We start from the raw sequence: 21,990 nt of genomic DNA on the forward strand, positions 1-21,990 counted from the left end.
GACAATGGCAATAAACGCGCCGCCACTTATCAACAGTTCCGCTCAGACAGGTCCTCCTCCGGGTGGTGGTTAAATTGCTTCCTCCTAAACCAGCATCTTAATTCATCGCCGTCCTCTCTAAGAATACCGATTTACTTCATTCAATCTTCCAACAGCTAGTACAGTCCAGTACCAAGAGAGAGAGGGAGAGAGAGAGAGAGAGAGTCGCTTAAGTCAGTTGGGTACCTACTTTGCTCGATTTACCTCTGCTGGGACCCTTGTCGATGATCGTCACACCGGCAATGATCGTATTGTGGGTAATGAATGGAACTCTTCTAGCCTCAAACAGCAGAGACAGAGATTGAAAACTGCAAACAAACCACAAAACCGCAGAACAGCTTTTTCATAGACGCTGCGCGCGCGGAGAATTTGAGAGCGCGAGTTTGAGCCACGCGATATTCTCCTCGAATCTCGTACTGAGTGCTGAAGGTGCAGACCGGTGTAACGAACGAACGAAAAAAAAAAAAAAAACACGCAGGTAAACGTCGGCAGCAGCAACAACAGCGGCAGCAGTTTTGATTTGTAAAAATGTTCGCAGTCTCAGTCTGATCGCGGTGTCGCGTGCACTTGTTTTCTCCGTTCGATTTCCAACCGGGTCCTGTTGTTTTAAGTTCTACGGTTTCGATTGCTTGTTGACTGACTGTGGTGAATTCCCGCGTGGCGGTAAGGTGTTTAGTGTTGTTCTTGTGTGTGAGACGACGAACCCGACTTTTGCCGATCATCGCCCAGTTGTGAACAATTATCGAATTTTCCACGGTGTTTGCGGTTTATTTGTGGGATTTTTCTAACGATTGCGTTTCTAATCGAGACAAAAAATCTAGGTGTTAAAATAATAAAAGTGACATATTTTTCCCAGTGGCTTCAAACGAAAGCAACCTCATCTAAAAGTTGGCGGTAAAGAACCTGCTGTCGGCAGAAGGTTACTAGTGTGAATAAATTAGCGACCTTTTATCTCTCTCTCTCGGGGGCTGCGAAAGAAGAAGCGAATTAATATACATGCAACTCGGATTGCCTTGGAAGTAGAGTGCCATTCAGAGAGGAGTGTGAATTAACAGCCGTTCATGTGCGATTTCGAACTTCGAGTGCCAGCGAGTTTACGTAAGCAAACTTATCGATTTGTGTAAGCATAATAAAAGATGAAAAGATTTTACCCCTTCGCGTCCGGCCAATGTTAAGTGAAGTATTGTTTTTCGTCTTCTGCTGATATTGAGCAAAACAAACAAGAGCGAAAACACAAAAAAAGGAAGAAACACTTGCGAACACCCTTTCGACCGGCTACGACGACAGGATTAGAAGTGAGAAGATTGTTTTCGTTGGAACTATTTCGAGATCAGTTGGTAAGTCTCGGGGCAGGTTCGAACAATGAGCGAAGCACTATTTTCGCTTCGAATGGTTATAATGGATATAATCCTACGATTGACTGACAGAGAAATATTATACGCCGACCAGAGTATCATTCCGCTGGTTATGTAACTGAAACTGCGTTCCGACTGTCCATGCAATGGTGATGCGGTTGTTCTAAATACTGCTAGGAATTAGAATATATTTTTATTCATGAGCTTAAAAGCGATATTAGTATAAAATGTTAAGTGCTGCGAAAATGTTTTTTTTTTGCTCAAAAGTTTTTTTTAATGCCAATGTTATTTCGAAAAACAAAAAAATGTTTTACCTACAATCCTCTTTCTGGGACTTAGTCGTTGTTTCAAAGTGAGAAACGAGGTTGGTCCATTTTTTATTAGATGTGACATTTTGTTTGTGTACAGTTGCAAGTCATGAATTTTCGATTGCAAAAAAAAACTCGGAATAGATGTTTGCACTTTTTAGCATCATTATTTTATTTTAGAAAACTTATAACTCATCACGACACTAACAATCAGAGATAATAAAAGATTATTTTAAAGAATCCTGAATAGTCAAAATAATAAGTATTAAAAAAAGTTTAAATAGATTCTAGATTACTTTTAAACTAGATTTTAGTTGAGTAAAAAGCTAATGTAATTTAAAATGTTAAGTAGAATAATTATTTTGGGGATAGCACAGATACACAGATAAACAGATATTTGTTAAATTCTTGGGGTAGAAAATCTCAAAATATAAACATAGGGAATATTAAGGACAGAATTTTTTCACAATTTTTAATCTCTCGATGCGTTAACAGCTGTAAAATATTGTTAAAACCTGCTGCGTCATTTTGATGATCAATAGGATAGATTTTTTTCGGGTTCTAATTATTGAAAAAAAAGTTCAATTATATTTTCTATACCTTGTAACAATTTTGAATCTATTTTTTCCTCTTTTTAGCCTGCGAAAGACACTGTGATTTATCTATGATCAAAATTAAGAATAATGACGCTCGAAAACCACAAAAATTACAAGAACATTCGATCAAACGATTATAACAAACGAGTAACACAAATATATCTGACCTTGATAGAAATAACAAAGCCTGTAATGTTCTTGATATGGAAGAATATATCAAATTCTGTCATCATACACTTGATTGTTCAAAAGTATGTTTTTTTTTTAAATCATATCTATAACAAAATTTGTTATGCAATTGGCAAAAATATTGTACATTCTAACTCATTGTGATCTTTTCCTGCTAAAAACATTCCAGAACTTGCTAAAATTTGTAATAACCATTTAGTAATATTGATAGGAATTTTGATATTTTAACTACTAACGAGACCAAGTTTGGAACAAAAGTTGATACAAAAAGTTCGTAACAAAATATCAAGATTTGTTATAATCCTGATATTTTTGAATAATCGGGCAGTGATTCGAACCCAAGATAAAATCGAAGTGAAAACGATTATCAAAACATTCTAATATCAAATTTCAAAATCACCGGATTCATATCCAAAGGTCGAAACGACTGCAATACGAATATAATTTCCAAATTAAGCCTAAAGTCGCGTCAAAAATGATTCTAAAGATTTAAATCCGCAAAAAAGAAAATGCCAAAACGTGTGCTGAAAACTCTTCCGAAACCTGTTAAATAAATTGGCTGCAAAGCTTCAGTGCCGAAATCATGCATTAAAACGGTTCTAAAACAATGATATAAAATATTTTAAAAGTAAGTTTAAAGGCGCCGAAAACCGCTTCTAAATCTTAGTCAAAAATGAAACCGATATAAAAACGCCTTTTGGTTCAAAACGATATAAACAATTGTGGAATTCTTCTGAATCTGTAAAATATGAGAAGGATAGGCAGAAAACACCATCGAGTATCAAGCTCCAATTTGCAAAAAAAAACTCATCTAAAGGTTAAAAAGGTTAGAATATAATAATAAAATAATATAAAATAAAAAATGTCAAACATGTTTTCAAATTCAGCTTCATATGGAAACAAATATAGTTTAACCCTCTAGTGCCCAAGTTTATTTTTAGACGGGCTCCGGTAAAATCACTATGAATAACACTTATTAAAACTTTTCTAGTATCTATTGAAGCTTTTCAGAGGTTTGACTGGAGCCCGCCAAATGGCGGGCTTGGGCACTAGAGGGTTAATGAACCATCAAAAAACGTTTTTAAGACATAATATTATTGATTGAGTTTATATTCCCTATTATCCTTTTTTAAATGGGAATAGTCTGCATCAGATATTATCCAGGCTAATTATTTTACTTTTAAACTTTTTGAAATCACTGGAATTTATTCTTTATGTCGTCGGTAAAATTTATTTGAAAAACTGCCATGTATAGTTGTGTATTCAAGAAGTAAATTGAAATTTTTGTTTTTACTACAAGAGAATTGTGAAGTAATTCAACAAAAGAAACAGGGTTAAACTTCTAGAGTTTCATTTTCCTTAGCTTAGATTTGCTTAGCTTAGTTCCGACTGTCCATATTAATGGTTGCAACTCCGTAATGGGTTCGAGCCGCTCAAGATGCACCATGAATCAACTGAAAGAACGACTCGTAGTGGTAATTATTTCTCACTGTGCTGAATGATGAATGACCCGATTTTGTAAACATTTCCAAAGTAATAAAGAGATTTTAACTTGCTCATAGTTGTGTAGCTTTCTGCGGCTGAAAACATGAATTGAAATAAGTTATTGCAGCAACATTGCAATGCTTGCACAGACGTGTCGCTTCTTTCTACAACCATTCACCGCATTGTTTTTAAATAGTTTATTTGACACGGCACGATACAATTTATGTTTAACTGAGCCAAGTACATTTTTTTTTCAATTCTAAATTAGCAGGGAAAAGAGGGAGGCCTTTTCTTTATTCTCGCGGCCGACTACGAACTAGTAGGGATTTAAGGTGAGAGGAGGGGAGTTACAATTTTGATTTCAACTATATTGAGTTATACGATTTATTTATTTGTACATGGCTAAGCAGTGATGTTCTATTTGAGCAGTTTGGACTGAGGTGTCTGCGTGAACATGAAGATGCCGAGTCTTCGTTTGGGTGTCTCCAGCTTAGTGTATCATCTTCTTTCAGCGTGTAGCGGGAATGGTAATCTAACAAATAGATAGAAGAGTTTCATATTTTAATACCAGCGTGTTTTATGAACACGTATAGCTGTGTCATGTACTGGAGATCACCGCTTCCCAGAATGTCTCTAACGGGTACGTTCGGTTGTTTTCCTCGGGCCCGAAGGGAATCTATAAGCTCAGACCTAACACCACAGTATTCGGTACACGACCAAACAACATGCTCGATGTCATGGTAGCCATCGCCACAAACGCAGTGATTACTGTCTACAAGCCCTATACGAAAGAGATGCGTGTTTAACGTATAGTGATTGGACATAAGTCTGGACATCACGCGAATGAAGTCCCGACCTACATCCAACCCCTTAAACCATGCTTTCGTCGATACCTTAGGAAAAATGGAATGTAGCCACCGTCCCAGTTCATCTGAGTTCCATGATGATTGCCAACTGTTGAGTGTTCTCTGACGCAAAATGCTATAAAATTCATCAAAAGCAATTGGTCTTTCATAAATATCGCCGTCAATAGCACCCACCTTAGCTAAAGAGTCAGCCTTTTCGTTACCCGGAATCGAGCAATGAGAAGGGACCCACGCTAAGGTAACCCGGTAATTTTTATCTGTTAAAGCACTTAAAAACCGCCGTATTTTCCCCAGGAAATACGGGGTGTGCTTCACAGGCTTCATTGATCGCAGAGCCTCAATGGCACTGAGACTATCTGTGAAGATGAAGTAGTGGTCTATGGGTAGGGTTTCGATGATTCCAAGAGAGTACTGAATAGCAGCAAGTTCTGCGACGTACACGGAAGCAGGAGCATCGAGTTTGTAGGAGGCGGTAAAATTTTCGTGGAAAACACCGAAGCCAGTGGACTCATCTAGATTAGATCCGTCAGTGTAAAAGCTTTTATCATAACTAACATGTTTAAACTTATTGGAAAAAATCTTAGGGATCTCTTGGGGTCGCAATTGATCCGGGATACCAGAAATGTCTTGTTTCATGGTGGTGTCGAAGAATATAGCATTATTAGAAGTAGCTAAAAGTGCGACATTGGAGGAATCGTATGAAGAAGGATTAATATCTTGAGCCATATAGTCAAAATATAAAGTCATAAATCTGGATTGAGATTGAAGGTCGACCAACCTCTCGAAATTTTCAATTACTAATGGGTTCATAACTGTGCATCGAATTAGCAACCGGTAAGAGAGATTCCAAAAACGATATTTCAACGGAAGAATACCCGCTAGCACTTCAAGACTCATCGTATGGGTCGACTGCATGCAACCCAAGGCAATACGCAAACAACGATATTGTATTCTCTCTAATTTTATAATGTGCGTGTTCGCGGCGGAGCGAAAGCAGAAACAGCCGTACTCAAGAACTGACAATATCGTTGTTTGGTATAACCTTAGAAGGTCTCCTGGGTGAGCACCCCACCAAGTTCCGGTAATCGTACGAAGAAAATTAATCCTCTGTTGGCATTTTTGTGTCAGATACCTAATATGACAAGCCCAGGTGCATTTGGAGTCGAACCAGACCCCGAGATATTTAGCGACTAAAACCTGAGAGATCGTTTTACCCGTTAGTAGGAGCTGCAGCTGAGCTGGGTTATGCTTCCTAGAAAAAACGACCAGCTCAGTTTTCTCCGGAGAGAATTCGATACCCAGCTTAAGAGCCCATTCAGACAAATTGTCTAAGGTATCTTGCAATGGTCCTTGCAGGTCGCTAGCCTTGCCACCAGTAATGGATACAACGCTATCGTCTGCAAGTTGCCTTAGCGTGCATGAATTTGCAAGACATTCATCGATGTCATTGACGTAAAAATTATATAAGAGAGGACTTAAACATGAGCCCTGGGGGAGGCCCATGTAACTAATTCGGGAAGTTGTCGAATCGCCATGTGAGAAATACATATGCTTTTCTGACAACAAATTGAGCAAAAAGTTATTCAAATATGGTGAAAGTCCCTGCGAATGAAGTTTCGCGCTTAAAACTTCTACAGAGACAGAGTCAAAAGCCCCCTTAATATCCATGAACGCAGAAGCCATTTGTTCTTTTCGAGCAAAGGCTAGTTGAATTTCAGTAGAAAGCAACGCTAGGCAATCGTTCGTCCCTTTGCCCCGGCGAAAGCCAAATTGAGTATCTGAAAGTAACCCGTTTGTTTCGACCCATTTGTCTAACCGTAAGAGGATCATTTTCTCCATTAATTTCCGGAGGCAAGAGAGCATCGCCATCGGCCTATATGAATTGTGATCAGAGGCAGGTTTCCCGGGTTTCCGAATAGCAATGACTTTTACCTCCCTCCAGTCATGCGGAACAATATTTAGCTCAAGAAACTTGTTGAATAAATTCAACAAGCGTCTTTTTGCAGAGTCGGGTAGGTTCTTCAACAGGTTGAATTTTATTCTATCTAACCCTGGAGCCTTATTGTTGCACGACAGGAGAGCCATTGAAAATTCCAACATCGAAAATGGAGGCTCTTCCGTAGTTACTAATAACGCGTCGCGAAAGGTTTTCTGTTCCGGTACAGAGTCTGGACAGACCTTTTTGGCAAAATCGAGTATCCAGCGATCTGAATACTCCTCGCTTTCATTCGAAACGTCACGGTTCCGCATGCGCCTGGCGGTATCCCAAAGAGTGCTCATCGCTGTTTCCCTGGACAACGCGTTTACGAACCGCCGCCAGTACCCGCGTTTTTTCGCCTTTACTAAGCTCTTCATCTGCCTGCCCAGTGCCTCGTACTTTCGAAGCAGGTTGACAGTGCCGTACTCCCGGTAGTCCTTATACGCCGCGGACCTTCGCGCGTACAGCTCAGAGCACTCTTTGTCCCACCATTTGTTGGGAGGGCGCTGTCTAATCGTTACCCCGGGTATCGGTTTCGTCTGAGCTTGAGTCGCGGCGTCGATTATCAAGCCAGCTAAGAACGCGTATTCTTCCTCCGGAGGAAGTTCCTCGTGAGTCTCGATAGATTGCGCTATAATAGACTCATAACACTTCCAATCAATATTACGTGTAAGGTCGTAGGAAATATTGATTGGGTTCGGGGGAGTTGAACCATTAGCAATTGATATAACGATTGGAAGATGATCACTACCGTGGGGATCGTTGATTACTTTCCACCGGCAATCTGGCGCTAGTGATGTCGAGCAGAGGGATAGGTCAAGCACGCTTTCACGTGCTGGAGGATTAGGTACACGTGTCGCTTCCCCAGTATTCAAAACTGTCATATTGAAGTCGTCGATCAAGTTACAGATTAAAGAAGATCGGTTGTCGTCGTACAGCGACCCCCATAGCGAACAGTGAGAATTAAAATCTCCCAATATCAAAAAAGGCGCGGGAAGCAACTCTGCTATATCAGTGAGATGCTTCTGTTCAATCCGCGCGGATGGAGGCATATATAACGAAACAAGGCATAGGTCTTTTCCATCCATATTCGTTTGAATGGCAACGACTTCAATATTCGAGATCGAGGGGAGGTCGATTCGGAAGAAGGAATAGCACTTTTTAATCCCTAAAAGTACCCCTCCACCGTGTGAGTCTCGATCTCGACGAATAATGTTAAAATCGTGGAAATTGAGTTGATCGTTTGAATTGAGAAAGGTTTCACAGAGCGCAAATGCGTCACAATTGTATGTATTTATTAAATGAGAAAATAGATCGAATTTGGGGATGATACTTCTGCAATTCCACTGTAATACAGTGATAAAATTCCTAACCTCTTTCGCCGTATTAGTCATCGAAAGATATGATAGCTGAAATGAGGGGCCAAGTTGCTGCTAGTTGCATCAAAAAGGTTTTCACTGTAGGAAGAAGGGCAAGAAGAATATTTTGTAGGGGATCTGGTATGTTGAATGTTTTAAATATCCAGTCCACAATATCAGAAAATTTTATGAACCCTGTTTCTATTTTATCTTCTGATCGAGAAATGGGTGCCCGAGGGGTTTTTGGTGCCCCAGGAAGCGGTGGGTACTCCTGGTTTGATTTAAAATTAAAACCGGGAGGTACTTGCTTCGGTTTTTCTTCACCGCTTCCTTTTTGTGTTGGCTTATTGGTCATTCCGCTAGGGGTTATCTTGCGACCTTTGCGAGAAAGATTAGGAGAGTTGATCATTCTCCTCTTCCTAGATCCTTCTGGCATGGCATAAGAACACCCTTCGACGGGATCGTCAGATGTACCCTCATCGGTTGGCAAAAAGGAAAAGATGTTTCCTGTCGAGGGTGGCTCAGCACTCTTCAGCATTTCTGCGAAAGAGCGCTTTGATCGTTCCTTGAGGGAACGCTTTATTTTTTCCTCGCGCTGTTTGTACGCGGGACACGCCGAAAGGTCATGCCGAGTTCCCTCGCAGTAAAGACACTTTTCAGTATCCTCACTGCAAGCGGACTCAGCATGATTGCCTCCGCACTTGCTGCAGCGTGCCTTGTTGCAGCAGTAGGTGGCTGTATGACCTAACTGCTTGCAGTTTTGGCAATGCATGACCCGCGGTACGAACAGGCGTACAGGCAGACGAACCCTGTCCAAAGAGATGTAGTTCGGCAGTGCGGATCCGGCGAATGTTACACGGAAGGAATCCGAAGGGAAGAATTTCTTCTTTCCTTCTTCGATGGATACTGAATGCAATTGCTTGACATCCAGTATCTTTACATCTTGAATCAGGGGGTTTTTGAAGCAGCCAACCCCGTGACGCAAAATGTCATCGACCGTGAGGCTTCCTTCGGTAACCACACCGTCGATCTCCACGTCCTTGGCAGGGATGTACACGCGGTACTCTCTCGTGAAGAGCTCGTAGCTAGCAATTGCGTTTGCTTGCTTCAAGCTACTCACAACAACTCGCAGTTTGTTCGGTCTAACCTTTGTAATTTCGGTTACGTCCGAAAACTGTTTTGCCAGGTTCTGCCGATTTGAATTATATTTAGAGGCTTCTTTATGGGCCTGAAGTAAACTACGAACGGACCTTTCGAAGCATCTGGGTAAGCTTTCACCCGTGTTGCCGGTACCCTTGGTACGGGGCTAGGTAGCGGGGAAGGTAGAGGGGAATTGATGGGGGAGATCTCAATCTCTTCCCCAGTTGTTTCCACATCCAGGAATAGTTGCACCTGCATGTCGTCCATTTTGCGGGAGCGTTACGCTCTACCGCACACAAACGATAAATATTCGAATGTGGGGGGGGGGTCAAATAGTTGCTATTAAATTTTAAAAACAATTTTTCAAACTACAATGGATCAAAATTAAAAAAAAGGCAGTAATACTAATACTAATAACAATAGTAATAATAATAATAATAATAATAATAATAATAATAATAATAATAGTAATAATAATGATAATAATAATAATAGTAATAATAATTATAATAATAACAATAATAATACTATTAATAATAATGATAAAAATTCTAAAGTGAATACTTCACCGAACGTCTAAGTCACGACCTCACGGCTGATAGTAGGATTAATCGAGCGTCTCCGCAGAACAAACAATGACGATCCAGCTTCGTGTTGTGACACAGTGGCCGTATCCTACACGCGACCTTGTAGATGCCACTTGTAGTTGACTTCCACTCGCTCGATCGTATGGTGGTCCGTGCTGCTAGCGGGGTAACAGCGGTGCGGGAGAATTATTCTTGCTGATATATCAGCTGCGTATCGGATCACTGGCGGGGTAGCCTGCCCCTACCAGTGTGCAGAAGATGTTTCTGCCGATAAACTACCGGCTATTGTTATCGCGCAGCACAAGAAATAATCGACAAAAAAACACCCGTACGATAACTCGTGTATTGTTATTTTGCAAACTCAAACGGAGATGAACAATTTGCGTCTAATCGAGACGAAAGCAAAACAACGAATGAATGACCATTCACCGCATAAAGTCATCCAAATAGATCATCCACACGTTCACGCGTCTATCACAAACACAAACATTACCGGCAAAAAGTAAAAAAAAATCGGAGCATAGTTTGCATGTCTAGCGAAACAAAAACGATCTCACAAAGGCCATTTTGCCTGTGTACGTACGGGAATCCTCATAAGCAAACGCATAAAGAATGTATGATCAAGATAAAAAAAAACTGTAGGAAAAAAAAGAACAATATTGCAATTCGCACACGCGACATTTTCCTGCACTTTCAGTGCGGCGTAAGATAGGGTGTCGAATATTTTTTACTGGGTATGAGCTCGAATATCAACACATAATAAAATCAAAACTATAAGTTGTACTTATCGTACTGAATTCATTAAAATCGTAGCATATTCTAGCTCCTTTACAGCCTGCAACAACCTCTCACCCGAAACACGCTTTTACTAAGCATAAAATTCACAAGTGCTGGTAAAAAGCACGGCCAGAGCCCCTAAATTTTAGAATTAATTTGATTAAAAAAACAACGATACACAGTCGTGTACTTAGTAGACGTTCCAGAGGATTTCATTTCTTTGTTTAATAAAAATAATTTAAAAATAATCTAGCAATAATCAATAATCAAGACTGCCTAGATGTTGATTAGCAAGACCCAAGTTTTTATAAATATATTACAGCTCTAATGGTTAGCGAATAGAGATAATTTTGGGCTTTGCAAATTTAGAACAAAATTGGGGTTATTTCTGCAACACTTTGCAGATTAAAAAATAAATGACCAAGGTCTCAGGAAAAATAAAATCCCAAACATTCAACATTTGGAATTATCAATGCGTGTGTGTTTTGATACTAAGTGTTTCAGTGTTCTGATCAGTGTAGCGAAATTTCGACAAAGAAAAATGAAAGTGATCAGCAGTTTCACTCTCACTCACTTTAAACTGATATTGAGTGTCACCCAAGTCGACTATCAGTCAATAATCATGTCAGTCATATAAATGATATACCTTAATTAATATAGAAATTATTTTATCTGAGCTAATCTATTGCATGAAGTCTATGGAGTAGGTAGGAACCTTCATCCTAACCGCATTAACATCGCTAGAGCAACATAGCGTGTGCGAAATCACAGTAATGCTGCTAGTCAGCATTACCACTGTCAACTGATTGGCCTGCAAGCAATTATCACTGTCAGCTCGTTTGTGTTGATACTGATATTCGTAGTATTCAGTTTCAACTGAGAATCTATCACTGACAGTGAAAATTTGCAACCCTGGTTCTGATACTGAGAATTTCCCGCCTCAGAGAAAAGAGGTTTAATTCAAATTGAAACCAGAAATGAAATGAAAAACGATCACAATGATTCAAATCGTCAAAGAAGAAAAGACAATATTGAAAAATAGGTGGAACATCAGCACAAAATAAGTCCAAATTGGTAAAAAAGGTTGTAAAATATTCCACTGAATTTCAAATCACTGAAAATAATATGAGAGTCAAAGAGGAGCAACATTAATGAATAACTATTGAATTACACCAAAAGTAACAAAAAACGATTCTAAACGTTTAAAATCACACAAAAAAGAAGTTGTCCAAATCTTGCTCAAGAGCTTTGGGAAAGCGAAATAAAGTATCCCGAAAATGAGTATAAAGGGGTTTTCAGAACAAAAAAATCACAGGAAGGTTGTATGCAAAGCCACAACCGCAAGGTTGAAGTAGAATACTTTTACAAGAAAGATAACCCGGCTGCTTGCGTGTCAGTCATTTTTTCTAGTAAATACACGTTGAGCGTTCATTTGCAGTATTGCAATTTCTTTTTGTTTGATATTTTGAATGAAGTTCATTGAATATTTTTGAATTTTGTGCAAATGAGAAGTTGAAGTGCTGCCGAATTGTAATATGTACATTTAATACGACATCATTAAACGGGAACGGAACAAAGGCTACGGTTATGCAGAACGCGAATGACGGCGCGATGCGATTCGCCTTACTGTGTAAAATGTACAGCTCTTTTTTAGGCGAAGTAGAGCTATACATTTCAACAGATTTCGTCTTGCCGAATCGCATCGCGCCGTTATTTGCGTTCTTCATAACCGTAGCCAAACACTAAGCGACGCAAACACGTAATAATAGTCAGAGTATGCATGTAGATTAAGATAATTATAAGAAATTTGGATAATAGCGCAAAACGAGAAAATATTAACTTTATTAAATTTCACTTGTTCAATTTTATATCCGATGAAATGTCTGTTTATTATCTGATGAAGCTCTTATATAGGCCAAATGATGCATTCCCAATTTACTAGGTCCATAACTCTGTCGACCGTGCTTGGGAAAGCGCGGTATAACGACCAATCAGAGGTCGAATTTTGTGTTTTGACAAGGGTTAAGAATTTTCAATAGTACAATAGTTCGAATAATAAAATTGCAATTTCATGCATTTGGTAAGAATCTTAGAAGATTTTCTAATCGATTGCTGCAAAAACGAAACGAAACGAAAACGACATATTTCTCACTTTTTTCAGTTTTAGAGTTTCAGTTATTTCACATCCCTATGTAGCCGACCTTCCTGAGAGAAGTATTCTACTTCAAAAAAATCAAAATGAAAATATTCCTCAAGCTCGCAAAAAAAAAAGAAATTGGTTGAAATGAGGTGTGAAATACTAGATAAATTCTTTTGAAGATGTAAAATATGAGAAGAATAGGAGAAAAAACATGCTTTAATGTTGACCTCAAAATCGTCAAAAAACCTCCTAGAGTAAGAAAAGGCGTAACCATAAAATATTCAAACAATGAGAAAATTTGTCAAGTGCCAAAAATTCACTTAAATTTTTACATTTTTATTATTTAACTTTCAGTACATTCTATAATTCTGAAATGCAAAGGTTTCAATCTTGACTTGGTGGCAAACAATTATAAGTCAGGAAAAAGGACCACGTGGTAATTTCGTAAACCCCTCCACCCCCGTGCGTGGTCTTTCGACAAACCCCGCCGTCCCCGTCTTTATGACCACGTGGTTTAGGAATGGCCCCAAAGTATTTCATTTTGTGCCGTGTGTGAAATAATCAAGATTGCTTAAGTTTTGGACTTAACTATTTAGAATTGTATTAGAACACTATGAGTCACAAAAAAAAAAATATCACACAAGTTTAGCCACTTCGGGAGTGCGTCAAAAAGTAACAATGTAATTACTCAACGGGTTCGTCGTTTTTCCGTTTGTTCACGGGAACAGTTCATTAAAGCCTTTGACTCTTAGACCCTAGAGTTGAAGGTGGAAAAAATATCAAAATAACGCCAACTGTTAACAAAACAACTTACAAAATAATCTACTGAATTTGAAATCATCAGAATTAATGTGAAGCTTCGAAAGGTCCAAATCCTGCACTTAAACGATTTAAAAATCCAAACATATAAAAATGCGGTTCTATCTGTCTGTTCATCTGAATTATAAAGACTTGGAAACTACTGAACCGATTGGCGGGAAATTTCGTATATATGGGTCTCAGTGGCCGGGATAGGTGATAAACATAGTTCAGGACCCCTCCCCATTCTGGATGGAAGGGGTCCCATACAAATGAAACTCAAATTTCTGCATATCTCGAGAACTAATCAAGCAAATGAAACCAAATTTGGCATATAGGCGTCGTACACAAATTACGTAACGCTAAAAATCTAGCTTTCAGACCCCCTTCCTCCATATGTAACGATAGGTAACGTTCGATATGACTCTCCCCCCTAAAATAACGTAACGCTGATCAGCCCCCCTCCGAAATTTTCAATTTCGAGCATACATCACAGTTACGTAACTGTCTCTATTACCCCCCTCCCCTTCCATCCTACGTAACAATAAGTAACGCAGACTCAACCCCCCTTCCCCCCTTAATGCGTTACGTAATTTGTGTACAACGCCATAGAAGTTTTTTGTGGTAAAACATAATTTTATGATAGCTGGACACCTCTCTCTCTCTTCTGAAAGGGAAGGGTCCCATACAAATGGTTTCATTTCAACACAAATTTTAGCACAACTTGAGAGCTAACCAAGCAATTGGTATAAGGTGGTTTTTGGGAGCAAAAAATATTTTCATGGTAGTTCAATACCCCTCTCTTTTCCGTAAGGGAGCAGTCCTATACAAATGAAACACAAATTTCTGCACATCTCAAGAACTCAATAAAGTAAATGGAACCAAATTTAGCATTTGGGGGTTATTAGGTGCACAAAATAACTTCATGGTAGCTCGTCACCCCTCTCTCTTCTGGAAGGAGGGGGTTTCATACAAATAAAACACAAATTTCTGCACAACTCGAGAACTAATCAAGTAAAGCAAAGCCTTGGTGCTACATTTCGATTCGGAACTTGACCTTCTGTTTGTTATACACAGACTTCGCAGCCAATTGTTTAGTGTACAGGACAATTGCGGGGCTAGCGCTACGATCCTACTGACATTAACAGTCTCACCCGAGCCGAGACTCGAACCTACGACGACTGGCTTGTTAGGCCAGCATCGTACCTCGAGACCATCTGGGAGACTAATCAAGTAAATGTAACCAAATTTGGTATTTGGGGGTTTTTGGGCGCAAAAAGTAATTTCTTGGTAGCTTAACCCGTAACGACCCGGGACGGAACTTATTTTTTGAAAATGCTCATTCTCAGCACTGGTACGGCTGATTTGGGAAAACTTGGAATTTTATTCAAAGGGGATTGTTGCTCAGGTGCCACCCCTCTGGATTCCTCCCCGTTTTCGTGAGACGCAAATATGTCTGTGTTTTTTTCTAATTTTTCAAACAGATTGAGCAAACACTAGGAATTTTCATACGTATCAATTGCTCCATGTATCAAATCATGTCAGGTAGATGAAATATGGTATTTGTAAGACTGAATTTTGGAGTTTCTAATATATATCAGTACAAAATCACAAAACAACGTTTTTTATAAAAAATCAAAAAACAAAATCGTTCTTCAAATTTTAAGCTCTACATGTTTGAAGTAAGGTCTCCTGAATCCATACGCGATGAAATATTTGTTTCAGCATGCAAATATTTTGAGAAAAACGAGTTTAAATTCACTAAAGTACGTATTTTCATGGAAACCTGATTTACTCAATCTCCCACGGTAGGTTTCAACTTAGCTTTTTAATTTTCAAGCTCACAATTTTTAGAATGAACGTCTTCTGAATCCAAAGATGGTGAAAGATTTTGTTTTTTTGATTTTTTATAAAAAACGTAGTTTTGTGATTTTATACTGATATATATTAGAAACTCCAAAATTCACTCTTACATACCATATTTCATCTACCTGACATGATTTGATACATGGAGCAATTGATACGTATGAAAATTCCTAGTGTTTGCTCAATCTGTTTGAAAAATTAAAAAAAAAAAAACACAGACATATTTGCGTCTCACAAAAACGGGGAGGGGTCCAGAGGGGTGGCACCTTTACCAAAACTTAGAGCAACTATTCCCCTTGAATAAAATTCCAAGTTTTCCCAAATCGGCCGTTTTAGTCCTTTGTTTACTGGTAGGTAGGGGTCCCATACAAATGAAACACAAATTTCTGCACATCTCGAGAACTAATCAAGCAAATGAAACCAAATTTGGCATGTGGGGGTTTTGGGAGTAAGAAAAAATTTCATAGCGATTAGACTCCCCTCCCTCTTGGAGAAAAAAAGGGCTCTTATAAAAATCAAACACAAATTTTTGAATAACTGAGGGACAAATTAAGTAAATGGAATCAAATTTGCTATATGGAGTTTTTTGAGGGTAAGAAATGTTATCGGAAAATAGGAAAAGGCCTTAGCTATTTAGAGTGATTGGAGTCAGAAATATATATTTTTCTAATCTGCTAATTTGCTTTATAATGTAATTACTATTGTAATTATTGTTGTTAAATCATCGTTTGTCGACAGGTCATGTCGACAGGAGTTTGGTTAGAAATTTCTTCAACAAGCCTTGTGAAAAAAAAATCGCCACAGACTTTTCAGGGCGCCAGTAACTGGAGAAAAATGAAAAACTAAGCTGCAAGTTTTCTCTGTATCATGGCAAAAACTGGAATTATATATTTCGAACATAACCGTTTCGGAACTCTTTCAGCTGGTTTTGAGGTACGATGCTGGCATCGTAGGTTCGAGTCCCAGCTTGGGGGAAACTGTTAGTGTCAGTAGGATCATAAAGCTAGCCTCGTCACTGTCCTGTGGCTGCGAAGTCTGTGTATAATAAACAGAAGGTTGAGCTCCGAATCGGATTGTAACAGCAAGGCTTTGCTTTTTATCGTTTCAAGGAAATAAAATTCAAATTAGGAATTAAGCAAAATGGTTGAGAGGGTTCTGTATGAGACAAGGCCGAAACCTTAACGTAGAATTACGACAGCTTGTCTCGTGTCAATGTAATTTTTAAAATAGGTTAAAAAAACTCGATAGGGGTTCATCAATTTTATGGTTTGAAGTGGTAAATTTTAGTAATAATTCACTTCCAACTGTCTCTTTTTTTGATGATTGGTAACCCTAAGTAGAATCAGGGCCATTCGATATCATTGGAATTAGGCATGGTCTCATTCTCGGGCTCTTCATTAACCTTTCCTTCACGTTGAACGCTTCAAAACTTCGACAAATTCTTCTTGACAAAAATCAATAGATCAGTTGAACCCTCTCAAGGGGTAATTGGCGATAATACTGCCCGGGGGCAGCGAAGCTCAGAATAGCAAGCGTAAAAAGGAAGGGCATACACACAAGCACGAATTATATTAATCATGTCACTTACTCTCAATGAGGATATTGTTGATAAAAAAAGTGCGGAATACAGCAAACACTCGGGCAATATCACAGAAGATTAATGTTTTGGTCGCAGTGATGAGTCCATACAGGAAAAGGAACCCTGAGGAGAAGCGTTGTTTAATTGGCTTGAAGTTTTCCGAAAATATTGTTGAAGGTTTATAATACATAGTTATTGGTAGGACACCTTCACCGTCAAAAAAATAAACGAAGGGTGTTCTGCAAAGCTACTGCAAAGCATTTGTCCAATTTACCGTCAAATTTCTACAAATTTTGAAAGTAAATCTAATTGCTTCTCGATTTTGTCAAGTGGTTGAAAGTTTTACGTTCAAAAGGCGTGATGAGAAGAATATAGGTACAGAGATGAATATAGAAGTGATAACCCTATATAAGGCTTGCTTTGCTGCATTCGAGAGTGATCGAAAACGATAAGTTCGACTTTTTTTAAAATATTTAAATGGTAGACGCTAAACTTACGATAGACTATCTTATTTCAATATGTTTATTTTAATAACTTTTATCCAACTTCAATAAAATAACCTTCTAGAAATAATGTGGAGGCCCGTTTTTTTTTTAATTTTCGTTTACTTGCCGTCGGTCTAATTCCGCCACTGTTATGGTTGTGCTGGCCCTGAAAAGATTCAAAATGACATGCGAGGTCGATTTACGGCCTCTCGATTTCGAAAGTACTCATGTTCGATGATGTTTGGTAATTTTTGGCTGCTATGCTTTTGCATTTCGAAATGACTTCTGGAGTCATAGAAACCGGAAGTATGTGGCCGATTACAGTATTTAGTAATCTGATGAACAGTGATATATTTGGTATTAAAAGTGCTATCGCTTTTCGTGGTAAAACTTTTTCATTAGTCATTCAAATTTTCGTTTTCTTATATTGAGCTTTACATCATAATTGTACGCTGCAGAAAGGATACTGTTCCCAAAAACCAACAGACAGACAATCTGTCGAGGAGCTTTCCCTTCCAGCTCCGCATGTTTTTTTTCCTGCAGCTACCCCAATTGATGATGCTCGGTAAATTATACCAAAATTATGAATTCTGCAACATACCGCAACGATATCAGCGATTAAATATCTTGAGATTTGCATTTTTCAATTTGTCACACACAAAATGCGAAACATGATTTTTTGTTTTGCTCTCGCGAAAATTTTTTCTTGCCACCTTTAATGCCAGACGGCAACTAAAATTCATAACTCGGCTCGATACTATCTATCGTTCGTCTTTTGCTGTGTGTAGCCTTTTGGGATTATTTTATGCTGCTGCCGATGTTCGCGTTTAGTTTGTTTTGTTGTTCACAATAACCGAAACCGAACAAACAAACAGAAAAGGAAACATCGTTTAAGTTTTGCTCGATGTTTTAATCATCAGTTAGTCTGGCCCAGGTAAAATTTATTGTGAACTTTCGATTCAACAAATGCCACCGTCGCGTCGTTATGAATTAGTGATTTAATTTTAACTTCATAATTGTGGTATGGTAAGGTTTCAACCAAAAACCTCGGAAGGATGTCGCAGATCAATAGGAATTTGAGGGAGGGAATATGTAATCGAAAATAAGAATACAAATCAGCAATTGTCAAAGCACAAACGGCTCGGATTAGGCTTATGAGTAGCATTAATTAAAAGAGGGATTAGGGGTCGCATCTACACGTGAGTGATTATATTATAAAAGCGTAACAACGGACGTAGAGAGATAATGACGATACGTAATCAACTACAAAGCAGCGAAGAAAATTGTTAGATAATATATCTTGTTCAGGGTTTTTTTTCGTCTTCTAATTATCTCGCGCATGGATAGAGAGGAAAAGTCAGCTGCAAAATTTGACACTTACGCCATTGTCAAAGGTAATTTCTGTAAATGCACGGTTCAAAGTTTTTCTTTTAAACCTTCGAAGTGTGCTGCTGTTGCTGTTTATCGGACAATAGGAGTTTGTTTGCGGCTATGAGCGAGAGCGTGGAAATTAATTTGTGATTACCGGTGATCACCGCGAGCAGCGTCGTTTGCTCTGTCTTTTCGATTCGATTAGCGAGTGAGGGTGAAGCAACTGAAAGAAAGGTTAGGGGTTATTCAAGGGAGGGGATTTTGAAATTAAATTTTCCGCCGCCAAACTCTGTGATGGGATCGCGTTAATCGTGCGTATTATAAATTTGGCATGATGTTTTTTATTCGCCTCCTCTCCCTCTCTATCGAATGTTTTAAGCTGACCGCGGATGTTATTGACCTCGCGGGCCCCGAACATTGATTATACGGGAACCGCCACTTAGGCAAAGGTGGTCCCAACCGTTCGATTGATTGCTGGTTGATTGAGTTGACGATTTGCTACGCATAATTTTTAAAGATTGCAATGATTGGCGATTATGATGATGGCAAAATTTTGCTTTCACTGCGCGATGATGCTTTTGTCGACAAGACAGCCCTTCAAACTGATAGCTTATCCGACAGCAAAAAAATTGATGTGAATATTTCAACTTTCTTTTACTAGCTCCTCTGCCGGAGTTATTGAATGAGTTTTACTAGCGGCAAGGGTATTAGATTATCAACTGGTTCCAAAGTTTTGTGATTATTTTGTGTTGATTCTCAATCAATTTTTGACGTAGCACTACATCTTCAAGAAAGGTAGAGATGCAAAATGAAAATCTAAAATCAGAACAAGGGACGAAATCATGTCCAATTTCAAACGCTTATGAATTGTTCAGCTTTCAACGGATTTTGTTCGTTCATGCAGTAAACGTATCCGGCCAAATGCAGGGAAATTACAGGTTGATGAACTATTGTAAAATTTAAAATTGTCAAACCTTGTTGAAACGACCATTTAGACCTGAGATGCATGCATACATGCGTTTCAATATTACCCTCCCTAGCACGGTCGACAGAATATAATACCTAATAACTCGGAAATGCACTCCGTGGGCTATATGAGGGCCTGCTTTCGACTCAAACAAATCATTTTACTAGCGGGTGGTGCGACGGATGGAAACATTTTGGCAGCAATATTTCAACGGTTTTAAGAGTTTCGAGATGATGTCCAGAGACCATATATCAACTACTAACGTCATTTTATTATGCAAAATGGTGACTTTGCCTAAAATGACCAAATACTAACATAGTCAGTAATCAAAAATGTAATTAAAAGAAGAAAATGTTACAAAAACCAGATCAAACTCGTGAATGGTTAGAACAGAATTAAACAAAATATTCCCTAAAAACCTTTCAATTAGAATCAACAAAAGGAGGAACAATTTCAAAAGAGCCCAAAGATATAAATATATGTATAACCACAGAAGCCATATATATTTCATCTTTAAACAAAGTATAGTGAATAAAAAAGTTACAATGGTTATTTTATTGTTATTACAGCCAAAAGCCTTTCGAAACCAAATGAAAACAAGGTTGCTTCATTTATCAAAAATAAGTACGAATAATAAAACAACGGAGTGTAAAATATGTGAACAAAAAAAAAAGCAGGAAACAAAACAAAATCTTGAGGAAAAAAAACTACAAAAAAGTCAAGAAAAATTAGCAAAATTTAAAGGTTCAAAACGAACCAAATCCGGTGAGAAGGAAAAAAAAATTTGGGCGAAAAAGTGAGATAATGAATATGTATCTAATATCCAAAGATTATTGAGGAGCAAAAGCCGAAAAAAGTTACCCTCAAAAGATTATAGATGTTCAATAATTCCAGTAAATTTGAGTGCCCCTGGTGTATGTAGAAGTGCATCAAAAGAGCCGCAGAGTAATTGCCCGCCGGATTAGTCGCGTCTACGTTGGTTTACGTGAAAACTCAATTAAGTTTCTGCAAAAGTTATTTTAGCTAGAGGCACCGAAATTCACTGGTAAAAAAACTATGATATTTCAATTATTTCTAGTTTGAGCTCTAGGGCAAAACCTGTGTTTACCAGTGTTATCGAGGAGCGAAGGTAAAAAAATGCACAGAAAAAGAAGATTTAACAAATAATAAATTGAAAAAATGAACAAATAGAAAAAACATCAGGCAGAAAAATCAAACCTAGCAATGAGTCAAATATTGATTAATTTATGATAGTGAACCGAAAGAACCGAAAATTCGGAAATTTATACAATAATCAAATGTAATAAGCGACAGAGAAAAAACGTTACATGCTAACAAAAAAGAAGAGCGAAGACTAAAAGTTGAAACATAAATAAGCATGAATAAAAAATGTTAGCGATCCAAGCCTTAAAGCCAAAATTATGATGAATATACCTTAAACAAGAATAACAAAACCATCAAACACTGGTCAACATAAGCTCAAACTGGAAAAATATGGAAGATTACAGCTTTTAACCCATTCCTGTGAATTTTGGTGCCCCTTGCAGCTCGGAAGTGCGTTAGAAGGCCGCAAAGTCGCTTCTACGTTTGCTTACGGAAAAACTTCATTTAATTCTCTGAAGATTTTCCGCATTCCCGAGCTATCTAAGGCTACCAAAATTCACAATTAAAGAGCTATACTCTTTCATTTTTTTTTAGCATGAGCTCTAAAGCAAACCTCTGTTGATAACTGGTTGACAAATGCGAGATTTTCCCTTGAGCTCAAACTGAAAAAAATATATAGTTTTTCAATTGTGCACCGGCACCAGTGAAGATTTAACTTATACAATCATAACTCTAAGAAAATATTGAGACAAACCAACAAATCTATGGCTTCCATTGTTGATCGTTATAACAATGGAAGTCATACATTAGAGTATGGTCTTCTAAAGATGGAATACATGTTAATGAAATATAAAAGACATAAACTACCCACTTCTCTCGAAGAAAAAGTTTTCAAAGTAATAAGCACGAATACATTTAAGAAAATCGCCTACAAAGCTATTTTCAGATATGAAATTACAATTTTCAATCCACTTATTTGCCAAAAATATTATTAGCAAAAAA

The 21,990-nt window shown here is 38.2% G+C and overlaps 1 protein-coding gene across 2 annotated transcripts in view; it reads left to right on the plus strand.

Annotated features, from left to right (window-relative positions):
- Positions 1-577: 577 nt before the first annotated feature.
- Positions 578-21,990, plus strand: part of LOC129723503 (uncharacterized) — a 131,965-nt gene continuing 110,552 nt past the window's right edge. For both annotated transcript variants that reach the window (XM_055677756.1, XM_055677758.1), the window contains exon 1: positions 578-1,376. The gene's annotated coding sequence lies outside the window, so the exon portion shown is untranslated. The remainder of the gene's footprint in view (positions 1,377-21,990) is intronic.

This window comes from Wyeomyia smithii, chromosome 2 (genome assembly GCF_029784165.1).
Source record: "Wyeomyia smithii strain HCP4-BCI-WySm-NY-G18 chromosome 2, ASM2978416v1, whole genome shotgun sequence".
Lineage (NCBI taxonomy): Eukaryota > Metazoa > Arthropoda > Insecta > Diptera > Culicidae > Wyeomyia > Wyeomyia smithii.